Here is a 12500-nt window from a genome sequence, read left to right on the forward strand (position 1 = left end):
CTACAGGTAATAATAATACTAAATATTATACTAAATATAATATAAAGACCCTCAGCCACCCCTGGCTACAGGTAATAATAATACTAAATATAATATAAAGACCCTCAGCCACCCCTGGCTACAGGTAATAATAATACTAAATATAATATAAAGACCCTCAGCCACCCCTGGCTACAGGTAATAATAATACTAAATATAATATAAAGACCCTCAGCCACCCCTGGCTACAGGTAATAATAATACTAAATATTATACTAAATATAATATAAAGACCCTCAGCCACCCCTGGCTACAGGTAATAATAATACTAAATATTATATAAAGACCCTCAGCCACCCCTGGCTACAGGTAATAATAATACTAAATATTATACTAAATATAATATAAAGACCCTCAGCCACCCCTGGCTACAGGTAATAATAATACTAAATATAATATAAAGACCCTCAGCCACCCTGGCTACAGGTAATAATAATACTAAATATTATATAAAGACCCTCAGCCACCCCTGGCTACAGGTAATAATAATACTAAATATAATATAAAGACCCTCAGCCACCCCTGGCTACAGGTAATAATAATACTGAATATAATATAAAGACCCTCAGCCACCCCTGGCTACAGGTAATAATAATACTAAATATAATATAAAGACCCTCAGCCAACCCTGGCTACAGGTAATAATAATACTAAATATAATATAAAGACCCTCAGCCACCCCTGGCTACAGGTAATAATAATACTAAATATAATATAAAGACCCTCAGCCACCCCTGGCTACAGGTAATAATAATACTAAATATTATATAAAGACCCTCAGCCAACCCTGGCTACAGGTAATAATAATACTAAATATTATACTAAATATAATATTATATAGACCCTCAGCCACCCCTGGCTACAGGTAATAATAATACTAAATATAATATAAAGACCCTCAGCCACCCCTGGCTACAGGTAATAATAATACTAAATATTATACTAAATATAATATTATATAGACCCCTCAGCCACCCCTGGCTACAGGTAATAATAATACTGAATATAATATAAAGACCCTCAGCCACCCCTGGCTACAGGTAATAATAATACTAAATATTATACTAAATATAATATAAAGACCCTCAGCCACCCCTGGCTACAGGTAATAATAATACTAAATATAATATAAAGACCCTCAGCCACCCCTGGCTACAGGTAATAATAATACTAAATATAATATAAAGACCCTCAGCCACCCCTGGCTACAGGTAATAATAATAGGCTACAGGTAATAATAATACTAAATATTATACTAAATATAATATAAAGACCCTCAGCCACCCCTGGCTACAGGTAATAATAATACTAAATATAATATAAAGACCCTCAGCCACCCCTGGCTACAGGTAATAATAATACTAAATAATACTAAATAATAATAATAATAATAATAATAATAATAATAATAATAATAATAATAATAATAATAATAATAATAATAATAATAATAATAATAATAATAATAATAATAATAATAATAATACTAAATAAATACAATAATATAATATAAAGACCCTCAGCCACCCCTGGTTACAGGTAAAACTAATAATAATAATAATAATAATAATAATAATAATAATAATAATAATAATAATAATAATAATAATAATAATAATAATAATAATAATAATAATAATAATACTCAAAACGATGACAGACTAAACTGAACAGTGACATCTCCTTAGCAAATGACCTCAATACCTTCTATGCGAGGTTTGATGCTGGTAATAACAACACCAGCTCACAAGCCTCGGCAATGGGGGGGGGGGGGGGGTCGGCTGCTGATGGAGGCGCAGTGTTCAGGGTAACAGAGCATGAGGTGAGGCGGACCTTTAAAAAAGTGAATATCAGGAAGGCAGCAGGTCCGGACGGCATCCCCGGCCGCGTCCTAAAAGTCTGTGCCGACCAACTGGCCCCAGTATTCACTGACATATTTAACCTGTCCTTAGAACAGGCTGTCATCCCCACCTGCCTGAAGAAGTCCACTATTATCCCTGTACCCAAAAAAATCCAAGCCTGCTTGCCTCAACGACTACCGCCCCTGTAGCTCTCACCTCCATAGCCATGAAGTGCTTTGAGAAGCTAGTAAAGGGCTACATCTGCTCCTCCCTCCCCATCAACATGGACCCCCCCTGCAATTTGCATACCGCCCCAACAGGTCCACGGAGGGACGCCCATATCCCATGTGCTGCACACAGCAGCATCACACCTGGACAAGAGGCAGGGGAACTATGTGAGAATGCTATTCATCGACTACAGCTCGGCATTCAATACCATAGTCCCCTCCATACTCATAGCCAAGCTCAGGGACCTGGGCTTGGGCTATGACCTCTGCCAGTGGGTCTTGGACTTCCTGACTGGCAGACCCCAGGTGGTGAGAGCAGGCAACTGCACCTCCTCATCCATCACCCTCAACATAGGGGCCCCCCAGGGCTGTGTTCTGAGTCCCCTCCTCTACTCCCTGTACACACACGACTGTGTGGCTCAGCGGAGTAGCAATACAATCATCAAATTTGCTGACGACACAGTGGTGGTGGGCCTGATCTCTGCCAACGACGAGAGGGCCTACCTGGAAGAGGTCAAGGTCCTGGCGGGATGGTGCCAGGAAAACAGCCTCTCCCTGAACGTCAGCAAAACAAAGGAGATGATTGTGGACTTCAGGAGGTCGGGGGTCAAGGACTACAGCCCCCTCAGCATCGACGGGGCACCGGTTGAGAGAGTCAACAGCTTTAAGTACCTCGGAGCCTACATATCCGAGGACTTGACATGGACCACACACATTGACAGTGTTGTGAAGAAGGCACGACAACGCCTCTACTTCCTCAGGCGCCTAAGGAAGTTCCAAGTCAGCCAGAAGATCCTTAAGAACTTCTACTCATGTACAATAGAGAGCATCTTGACCGGCAACATCACCTCCTGGTTTGGGAATAGCACTGCACAAGACCGAAGCAGACTACAAAGAGTGACACGTTCAGCCGAACGCACAATTGGAGGGGGGCTCCCCACCCTCCAGAACATTTACTACAAGCGTTGCAAGGGCAAGGCTAAGAGAATCATTAAAGACTCCAGTCACCCGAACAACTGCCTCTTTGAACTGCTGCGGTCAGGCAAGCGATACCGGAGTCTCAAGGCGAGCACAGAAAGACTCAGAAGAAGCTTCTATCCCCAGGCCATCAGGCTGCTAAACGAACAATGAATGAACACTACACAACAACAACCACCAAACGCACATAGCACACACATCCACACGCACACACTCACTTTAAACAAACACACTGTAGCACCCACTCCACACACTTTATAGCACACACCCACTTTAAACAAACACACTGTAACACCCACTCCCCACACTTTATATGTATGGATGAAGGATTGCACTACAACTCGTACACCTTACTGTAAATTGTACCTAAAATTGTACCTCATCCCATTTCTGCTTTGCACTAGATAGTACTGTACATTAGTACACTGCATAGCATTGTGTATTGTATATTATATGGTAACTCAAAACATTGTACATATGTCTATACCGAACACTGTGACCTCATTTTTCTTCTTCTAAATTCATGCTATATTATGTTATTATGTTATTTGATACTATCTTGTCTAGCACAGTCTCTGGAGCGTAACAGTAAGAAGCATTTTGTATGAAAGTATTCTGTACTTCTGTATGACAACTATTAAAGAACTTGAACTTGAACTTGAACTAAATAAATACAATAATATAATATAAATATAAATATTATACTAAATATAATATAAAGACCCTCAGCCACCCCTGGCTACAGGTAATAATAATACTAAATATAATATAAAGACCCTCAGCCACCCCTGGCTACAGGTAATAATAATACTAAATATTATACTAAATATAATATAAAGACCCTCAGCCACCCCTGGCTACAGGTAATAATAATACTAAATATAATATAAAGACCCTCAGCCACCCCTGGCTACAGGTAATAATAATACTAAATATTATACTAAATATAATATAAAGACCCTCAGCCACCCCTGGCTACAGGTAATAATAATACTAAATATAATATAAAGACCCTCAGCCACCCCTGGCTACAGGTAATAATAATACTAAATATTATACTAAATATAATATAAAGACCCTCAGCCACCCCTGGCTACAGGTAATAATAATACTAAATATTATACTAAATATAATATAAAGACCCTCAGTCACGCCTGGCTACAGGTAATAATAATACTAAATAATACTAAATAATAATAATAATAATAATAATAATAATAATAATAATAATAATAATAATAATAATAATAATAATAATAATAATAATAATAATACTAATAATAATAATAATAATAATAATAATAATAATAATAATAATAATAATAATAATAATAATAATAATAATAATAATAATACTAATAATAATAATAATAATAATAATAATAATAATAATAATAATAATAATAATAATAATAATAATAATAATAATAATACTAAATAAATACAATAATATAATATAAAGACCCTCAGTCACCCCTGGTTACAGGTAAAACTAATAATAATAATAATAATAATAATAATAATAATAATAATAATAATAATAATAATAATAATAATAATAATAATAATAATAATAATAATAATAATAATAATAATAATAATAATAATAATAATAATAATACTAAATAAATACAATAATATAATATAAATATAAATATTATACTAAATATAATATAAAGACCCTCAGCCACCCCTGGCTACAGGTAATAATAATACTAAATATTATACTAAATATAATATAAAGACACTCAGTCACCCCTGGCTACAGGTAATAATAATACTAAATATTATACTAAATATAATATAAAGACACTCAGTCACCCCTGGCTACAGGTAATAATAATACTAAATATTATACTAAATATAATATAAAGACCCTCAGTCACCCCTGGCTACAGGTAATAATAATACTAAATATTATACTAAATATAATATAAAGACCCTCAGTCACGCCTGGCTACAGGTAATAATAATACTAAATAATACTAAATAATAATAATAATAATAATAATAATAATAATAATAATAATAATAATAATAATAATAATAATAATAATAATAATACTTGTAACTGAGGGGTACAATTCCCTGACTGTATTGATAAGTATGGTATCATTAAACCACTACCTGCTTTATGTACTTTAAATACTGGCCACACAGTTCATGATGTAGATATGATGAACACTTTCCCACCTGATGAAACGAAGTCCACACAAATGTATAAATCGAATATTTTATATAGCAAAGGGTATATACAACGTTCACTTAATGACATTTATGATTTGAATGCACTTGTAAGGCAAATGAGTATTCGTAGGTAAATCAACATTGAATGTCCAATCTCTGGTTACGCAGGGAGCAAGTATACAACCTGGTTCTTTAGGGAACTATAGCGATGGTACTTAAATGATTATAGCTGGATACACTAAAGGGGGGTCCCGCTGGTTGTAAGACAGTAGGGGGGGGGGGGGGTTAGGAGAGCCGCTGGCGATATCCCATCTGGCCGACGATTTCTTGGGAGAATTCAGAGTGCTGAACACGGTGCCCACAGAACCTCGGTCCGCAGATGAATACAGCTGGGCCCTCTTGTAGACGGTAGCTGCCGGTCCACAACGAAGAGACGTGAGGCGACCTCACTCGGGGTAGAGCGCCGTCTCACCTGGACTCCTCTCGGGGGGGGGGGGTAGTTCCAACACTCAGCAGTGTTGGCCGTTATCCATGGCATAATCAAAGCACCCAAAGCACGTAGATAATCCAAGCCGTGTAGGGCTCGTCGTCGTCCGGGTAAAGTAATCCAATGTACAGGTCCACTCGTCCTGGCCCAGAGCTCCTCGGATGCAAGCACCACACGTGGTCTGCCCAGCCTGGTTAAGACTCTAGATAACGCCAGGAACGATGGGGGTACTGCTCACTCTATAACTCTAACCGAACGATGCACCATACATAATAGACTATTATTAACTTAATAGAAATACGTCCCACTCGACGGTATAGTGCCAAACTATGACAATTCAACTATTAATCCACACGATGTCTCAATGCCTATTCTGAGGCCAAGTAGGCCATACTGCACCACACGTGCGTCGTGGGTGAGGCTTCACGTCTGTTACTTAGTTGGAGGGTAAAGGACTAATGGACTAAAAGAAAGTTCTACTTTACTTGCGCCATATATATATGCGCTGTGAACAAATAGTACCATTCGTATTTCACCAGACGTATTCCTACGCGGAACCGGGCTTGTAACGACATGTTCGTCGGCACGATTGAACTTGAACCAAGGGGCTTGGCTGCTGGCGCCAGGTTCTTGTCCAATGGTAGAATGAAACTATTATGGGCTGTTAGTAGACTAAAGGGATATTCAGTGTATATGTACAAGGAATATACAAGGGATATCAAACGATATACAAATACTATTAAATATATATCCATAAATAAATATATATATTCGGTTTAATCTGATCCTTCACAACAGCCGCCCCCTAATTAGTCCCACCTAATTAGCTAAGCAGAGACAGATTAACCGCACTGTCTACCACTCAAGGTCCGCTGTAAGGGTCAGTCAACTCACAAAGTCATGGGGTCATGGTCGTCATCGATAGTGTCTGGGAGTCTGGGCAGTTCTATTAGCCTCGCCACAGGTTGTGTGTAAGTTCGCCCTTGGACGAGCACTTCAGCTGCTCGGACCTTGCCATCGGCACCGGTGATCACTTTGCTTACGCGGCCAGCCGGCCACATAGCTCTGGGTAGTGACTGGTCGATAATCATAACGACTGTTCCTTCTGTCAGATTGTCTCTCTCTTTTACCCACTTCTGGCGGGTCTGTAGAGACGGTAGGTAGTGGAGTAGAAAGCTGTTCCAAAATTTGTCAGCTAGTACTTGACTGTACCTCCACATTCTTCGGCCGTTCGCTTCTTCAGGCCTGTACATTGTCTGGGGTAGCGCGGGGTCCAGCCGCCCCATCAAGAGTGTGTTGGGGGTGACTGGGTCGACATCTGCTACATCACTGGAGACGTAGCCGAGGGGCTTGGAGTTCAATACTCCCTCGATCTCCGTGAGGACTGTCATTAGGACTTCTTCCGCCACAGTCTGGGCCCCAAGCACGGCGTACAGGGCTGTCTTTATAGAACGTACTTCTCGTTCCCAGGTTCCACCGAAGTGGGGTGCGTTCGGGGGATTAAACTGGAAGTCAATCTGGGATGGAGCGAGGTGGGTCTTAAGTTCTGGGCCCATAGCTTGGAAGCTCTCTCTCAGCTCTCTTTCTCCGCCTTTGAAGTTTGTCCCGTGATCAGACAACAATGTAGACGGTTTTCCTTTCCGTGATGTGAATCTTCGGAAGGCCATAAGGAATGAGTCTGTGCTCATGGTCGGAAGTTCAAGTTCAAGTTTCAAGTTCAAGTTTCTTTAATAGTTGTCATACAGAAGTACAGAATACTTTTGTACAAAATGCTTCTTACTGTTGCGCTCCAGAGACTGTGCATGACAAGATAAGTATGAAATAAAAACATAGTAAAAATTAGAAGTAAAAAAAGAGGTCACAGTGTTCAGTTTAGACATATGTACAATGTTCGTAGACGTAGTTACCATACAATATACAATACTGTGCAGTGTACTAATATACAATACTATATAGTGCAAGGCATAAATGGACGAGGTGCAGTTTAGGTACAATTCACAGTAGGTGTACGAGTTGTAGTGCAAATCCTTTATCAATAAATATAAAGTGTAAGTGTGTTTGTGTGATCTAAAGTGTGGAGAGTGGGTGCTGCAGTGAGTTGTTTGTTTGAGTGAGTGTGTGCGTGTGGGTGTGTGTGCTGTGTGCATTTGATGGTTGTTGCATAGTGATTATTGTTCGTTTAGCGATTATTGTTCGTTTAGCAGCCTGATGGCCTGGGGATAGAAGCTCCTTCTGAGTCTTTCTGTGCTCGCCATAAGACTCCGGTATCGCTTGCCTGACGGCAGCAGTTCAAAGAGGCAGTTGTTCGGGTGGCTCGAGTCCTTAATAATTCTCTTAGCCTTCCCCTTGCACCGCTTGTTGTAAATGTTCTGGAGGGTGGGAAGCCCCCCTCTAATTGTGCGTTCGGCTGAACGTGTCACTCTTTGTAGTCTGCTACGGTCTTGTGCAGTGCTATTCCCAAACCAGGAGGTGATGTTGCCGGTCAGGATGCTCTCTATTGTACATGAGTAGAAGTTCCTAAGGATCTTCTGACTGACTTGGAACTTCCTTAGGCGCCTGAGGAAGTAGAGGCGTTGTCGTGCCTTCTTCACAACACTGTCAATGTGTGTGGTCCATGTCAAGTCCTCGGATATGTGGGCTCCGAGGTACTTGAAACTGTTCACTCTCTCAACTGGTGCCCCGTCGATGCTGAGGGGGCTGTAGTCCTTGACCCCCGACCTCCTGAAGTCCACAATCATCTCTTTTGTTTTGCTGACGTTCAGGGAGAGGCAGTTCTCCTGACACCACTGTGACAGGTTCTCTACCTCTTCCAGGTAGGCCCTTTCGTCGTTGGCAGAGATCAGGCCCACCACTACTGTGTCATCAGCAAATTTGATGATGGTGTTGTTGTTCCGCTGTGCTACGCAGTCATGTGTGTACAGGGAGTAGAGGAGGGGGCTCAGAACACAGCCCTGGGGGGCCCCTATGTTGAGCGTGATGGATGAGGAGGTGCAGTTGCCGGCTCTTACCACCTGGGGTCTGCCCGTCAGGAAGTCCAGGACCCACTGGCACAGGTCATAGTTCAAGCCCAGGTCCCTGAGCTTGGCTATGAGTTTGGAGGGGACTATGGTATTGAATGCTGAGCTGTAGTCGATGAACAGCATTCTCACATAGTTCCCCTGCCTCTTGTCCAGATGTGATGCTGCTGTGTGCAGCACATGGGCTATGGCGTCCTCCGTGGACCTGTTGGGGCGATATGCAAATTGCAGAGGGTCCAGGTTGATGGGGAGGGAGGAACAGATGTAGCCCTTCACTAGCTTCTCAAAGCACTTCATGGCTATGGAGGTGAGGGCTACAGGGCGGTAGTCGTTGAGGCAAGCGGGCGTAGATTTTTTGGGTACAGGGATGATGGTGGACTTCTTCAGACAGGTGGGGATGACGGCCTGTTCCAAGGACAGGTTGAAGATGTCAGTGAATACCGGGGCCAGTTGGTCGGCACAGGAAGGAGTTCGATATGTATCGCTCTGGTGGTCATGCATTTGAATACAATACCCCACCGCTTCTCGGTTCCTCTTCCTTTCTTTATATACAACGGGCCAAAACAGTCCATGCCTGTGGAGTGGAATGGCTTGTCGCCGAGTCGGAGGCGACAGGGAGGTAGGTCAGCCATCCGGGGTATGCTGGGCTGCGCGCGCCACTTTCGGCAGTCTAGACAGGTTCGCTGGAAGCGTCGCACCGCTTCTCTTCCTTGAAGTATCCAATAGCGACGTCTGATCTCCGCGAAGACTCTCTCTGCTCCTGCGTGGTGTACATCCTTGTCGTATTTCTTTATGATCAGCTCTGTGACCTTGTGTCGGCTGTTCAAGACTATCGGGTACTTAACGTCATCCGGTAGATCGGGGGCTCTCCGCAGACGACCACCCTCTCTGATGAGATTATGGGCGTCGCTCTCGGGTGCCAGGTGGAGCAATCTGCTGTCTGATGGGACGGGCTTTCCTCCCTGTAGACAGTCTAGCTCATCGGGGAACGAGTCTCTTTGGGCTCGTTGTAGTAGAAGAAGTTCTGCTTCTTCGTAGTCAGCTGCTGAAATGTCGGCAGTGGACTGAATCTCTCGGTGGTGCCACAGGAATGTCTTTAGCTGCGCACTCTGTAGGGTAATGCAGTCATCTATGTTGGGGTCTGTGGAGGCGACTGTGCTCAGTCCACAGAACATAGGTTTCTTGTTCTCAGCCTCCTCTTTACTCGCTTCCCGTGGGGTGGGCGTAGGCCACTCTTCTTCCGGGAGCTTGAGGAATTCTGGTCCGTCACTGTAGATGTTGCGACGGGTGAGGTCATCTAGGGACATTCCCCGGGTGATGACGTCAGCTGGGTTGTGTTTGGTGTCCACATACCGCCAGCTCGCTGCTTCTGTTAACTCTTGAATCTCGGTGACTCTGACTCCCACGAAGACCTTGTATCTGCATGAATCAGACTTGATCCATGTGAGTACTGTCGTGGAATCTGACCACAAGATTGTTCTGTGCACCGGAATGGTGAGTTCACGTTGGATTAACGTGGCTAGATGCGCTCCTGCTAGGGCTGCGCAGAGCTCTAGACGCGGGATAGATTGTTGCTTTCGTGGGGCTATTCTTGAGCGAGCCAGGATGAAAGCAGTGTGTATCTCTCCTCCCTTCTCTTGGGCACGCAAGTAGGCCACCGATCCATAGGCTACTTCGGAGGCGTCACTGAAGACGTGTAGATCCGTCTTGCATGTCTCTGGCCTCACTGTGGGTGGGAAGTAGCTGCGGCGTATATTGACGCCTGGGAGTGAGCGGAGCTCCGTCTCCCACTCTCTCCATGTGGAGGCAAGGTGTGCGGGTATTGGGTCGTCCCAGCCCTGGTCCTTGTCCCATAGTGCTCGTACAATCATCTTTGCCCTGGTGGTGTAAGGTAGAATACATCCCAACGGGTCATATTGTCTGGCGAGTGTTCTGTACACACTCCGTCTGGTGGTCGGTATCGCAATGTATGACGCCGTGGATGGCTGATACATCGGCGAGCGTTGGGGGAGAGGCCTCCTAGGCGAGTCTCCTCTTGCGCCTCTCTGTGGGCTGGTACCGGCAGGGTACCATGGCCCGCTGGTCCAGGTGCTATTCCTCGGGGCTGGTCGTGCGTCATGCTCACCCGTGAATAGAGTCGGGGGTCTGTAGCGCAGTGCCGCGGGGGTATAGCCTGGGCTGTACTGGACCTCCTGGTCCGGTGGAGTACTGTGCTGTCGTCGGGCTTGGTTCTCCTCCTCTCCCTCTTCTTCTTCTATCAGGTCCTCTAGATCCTGTAGTCGTTTATTTAGCTTCTCCGCAGTGTATGCCGCTCCTTCCTTGTAGCTGGGTCTCGCTTGGACCGGTCTGGGAAGGGGGTCTGCGGGGGGTATAGGCTTGGTCTGTTGGTCAAGTTCAGGGTCGCTTGCTCGGTTAGGAGACGCTGCCCTTGACTGTTGTCTCGACGAGTTCCTTGAACCCCTGGCGGAGGGAGAGGGTGTTGCCTTGAGGATCAGCTGCTCCATTAGCTGCGCTTGTAACTTGTCGCGCTCGGCTTCGCGCTTGGTGAGATCTGCTTCTCTTTGGGCACCGGCAGCGGCGCGCTGGGCGTCGGCCCGGTCTCTTGCCATATTCTCTTCCGTCTGAAGGCGTCTCATCTCCAGGCGTATGCGCTCTTCTTCGCTCCGTTGCTGCGCTTGGAGTTGTTCGCGCTCGATAAGCATCTGTGCTTGGAGTCGATCGCGTTCACCCTGAAGTCGATCGCGTTCACCCTGAAGTCGATCGCGTTCGGTAGAGGCTGTCAGGCTGACGAGGAACGCCTGTGATAGCATCCTCTCCGCTTCGCTGGGGGAAGACGGTTGTTGAGGTGAGCCGCTCCTGGCTGTACTCGTTGGGGAGTCCTGGAGCTCTATTTCCTCGGCGCTCTCCTCCTCTTCTTCCGTGCAGAGTTCTCTCTCTGTAGGGTTGTCTTCCTCCCGGGGCTGGTCGGGGACTACTTCTTCGGTATTGGCGGGGGGTAAAGGCATGTCAGCTCCCTCCTGGTCCCCACCGTGAGCTTGGTCAGTTACATTAGAACCCACTAGGGCCTCTGTGGTCGGGGTAACCTGTTCGTTAAGGTCAGACATAATTTTACTTTCTACTTTTACCGCGTTTACCGTTTGTCGAAGGCTAGGTAGTTGACTGACAGCGTAATCCTCTAAGTACTGAGGTGTCTGTCGTCTGCGCCGCGGGCGTTCTACGTTAGGAGGACCGTTTCGTGGAGTGTTCATCATAGGCCATTTCAATATTAATAACACTATATTAATATTACACTAGTTACCATCCGGCTCGAAGGACCAATTGTAACTGAGGGGTACAATTCCCTGACTGTATTGATAAGTATGGTATCATTAAACCACTACCTGCTTTATCTACTTTAAATACTGGCCACACAGTACATGATGTAGATATGATGAACACTTTCCCACCTGATGAAACGAAGTCCACACAAATGTATAAATCGAATATTTTATATAGCAAAGGGTATATACAACGTTCACTTACATTTACATTTACATTTAGTCATTTAGCTGACGCTTTTATCCAAAGCGACTTACAAGTTCTGTACGACAAGCCATCAGGAAGGGCACAACTCTATCAGCTGAGCAACAATGTTCATCAAAGTGTTGAGTGCTACAGTGTAGGTTAGTTTATTAGGACAAGTGCATGACAGTACGGTTAGTTAGGGTTAGATTTTTTTTTTTTT

General features: G+C 44.0%; 1 protein-coding gene across 1 annotated transcript in view; it reads left to right on the plus strand.

Moving 5' to 3' along the window:
- prkd1 (protein kinase D1) overlaps positions 1–12500 on the plus strand; it is a gene marked incomplete at both ends in the record, with an annotated part of 165017 nt that overhangs the window by 140973 nt on the left and 11544 nt on the right. The gene's annotated exons all lie outside the window — the stretch shown is intronic.

Source organism: Notolepis coatsorum, assembly GCF_963971535.1.
Source record: "Notolepis coatsorum genome assembly, chromosome: 2".
Lineage (NCBI taxonomy): Eukaryota > Metazoa > Chordata > Actinopteri > Aulopiformes > Paralepididae > Notolepis > Notolepis coatsorum.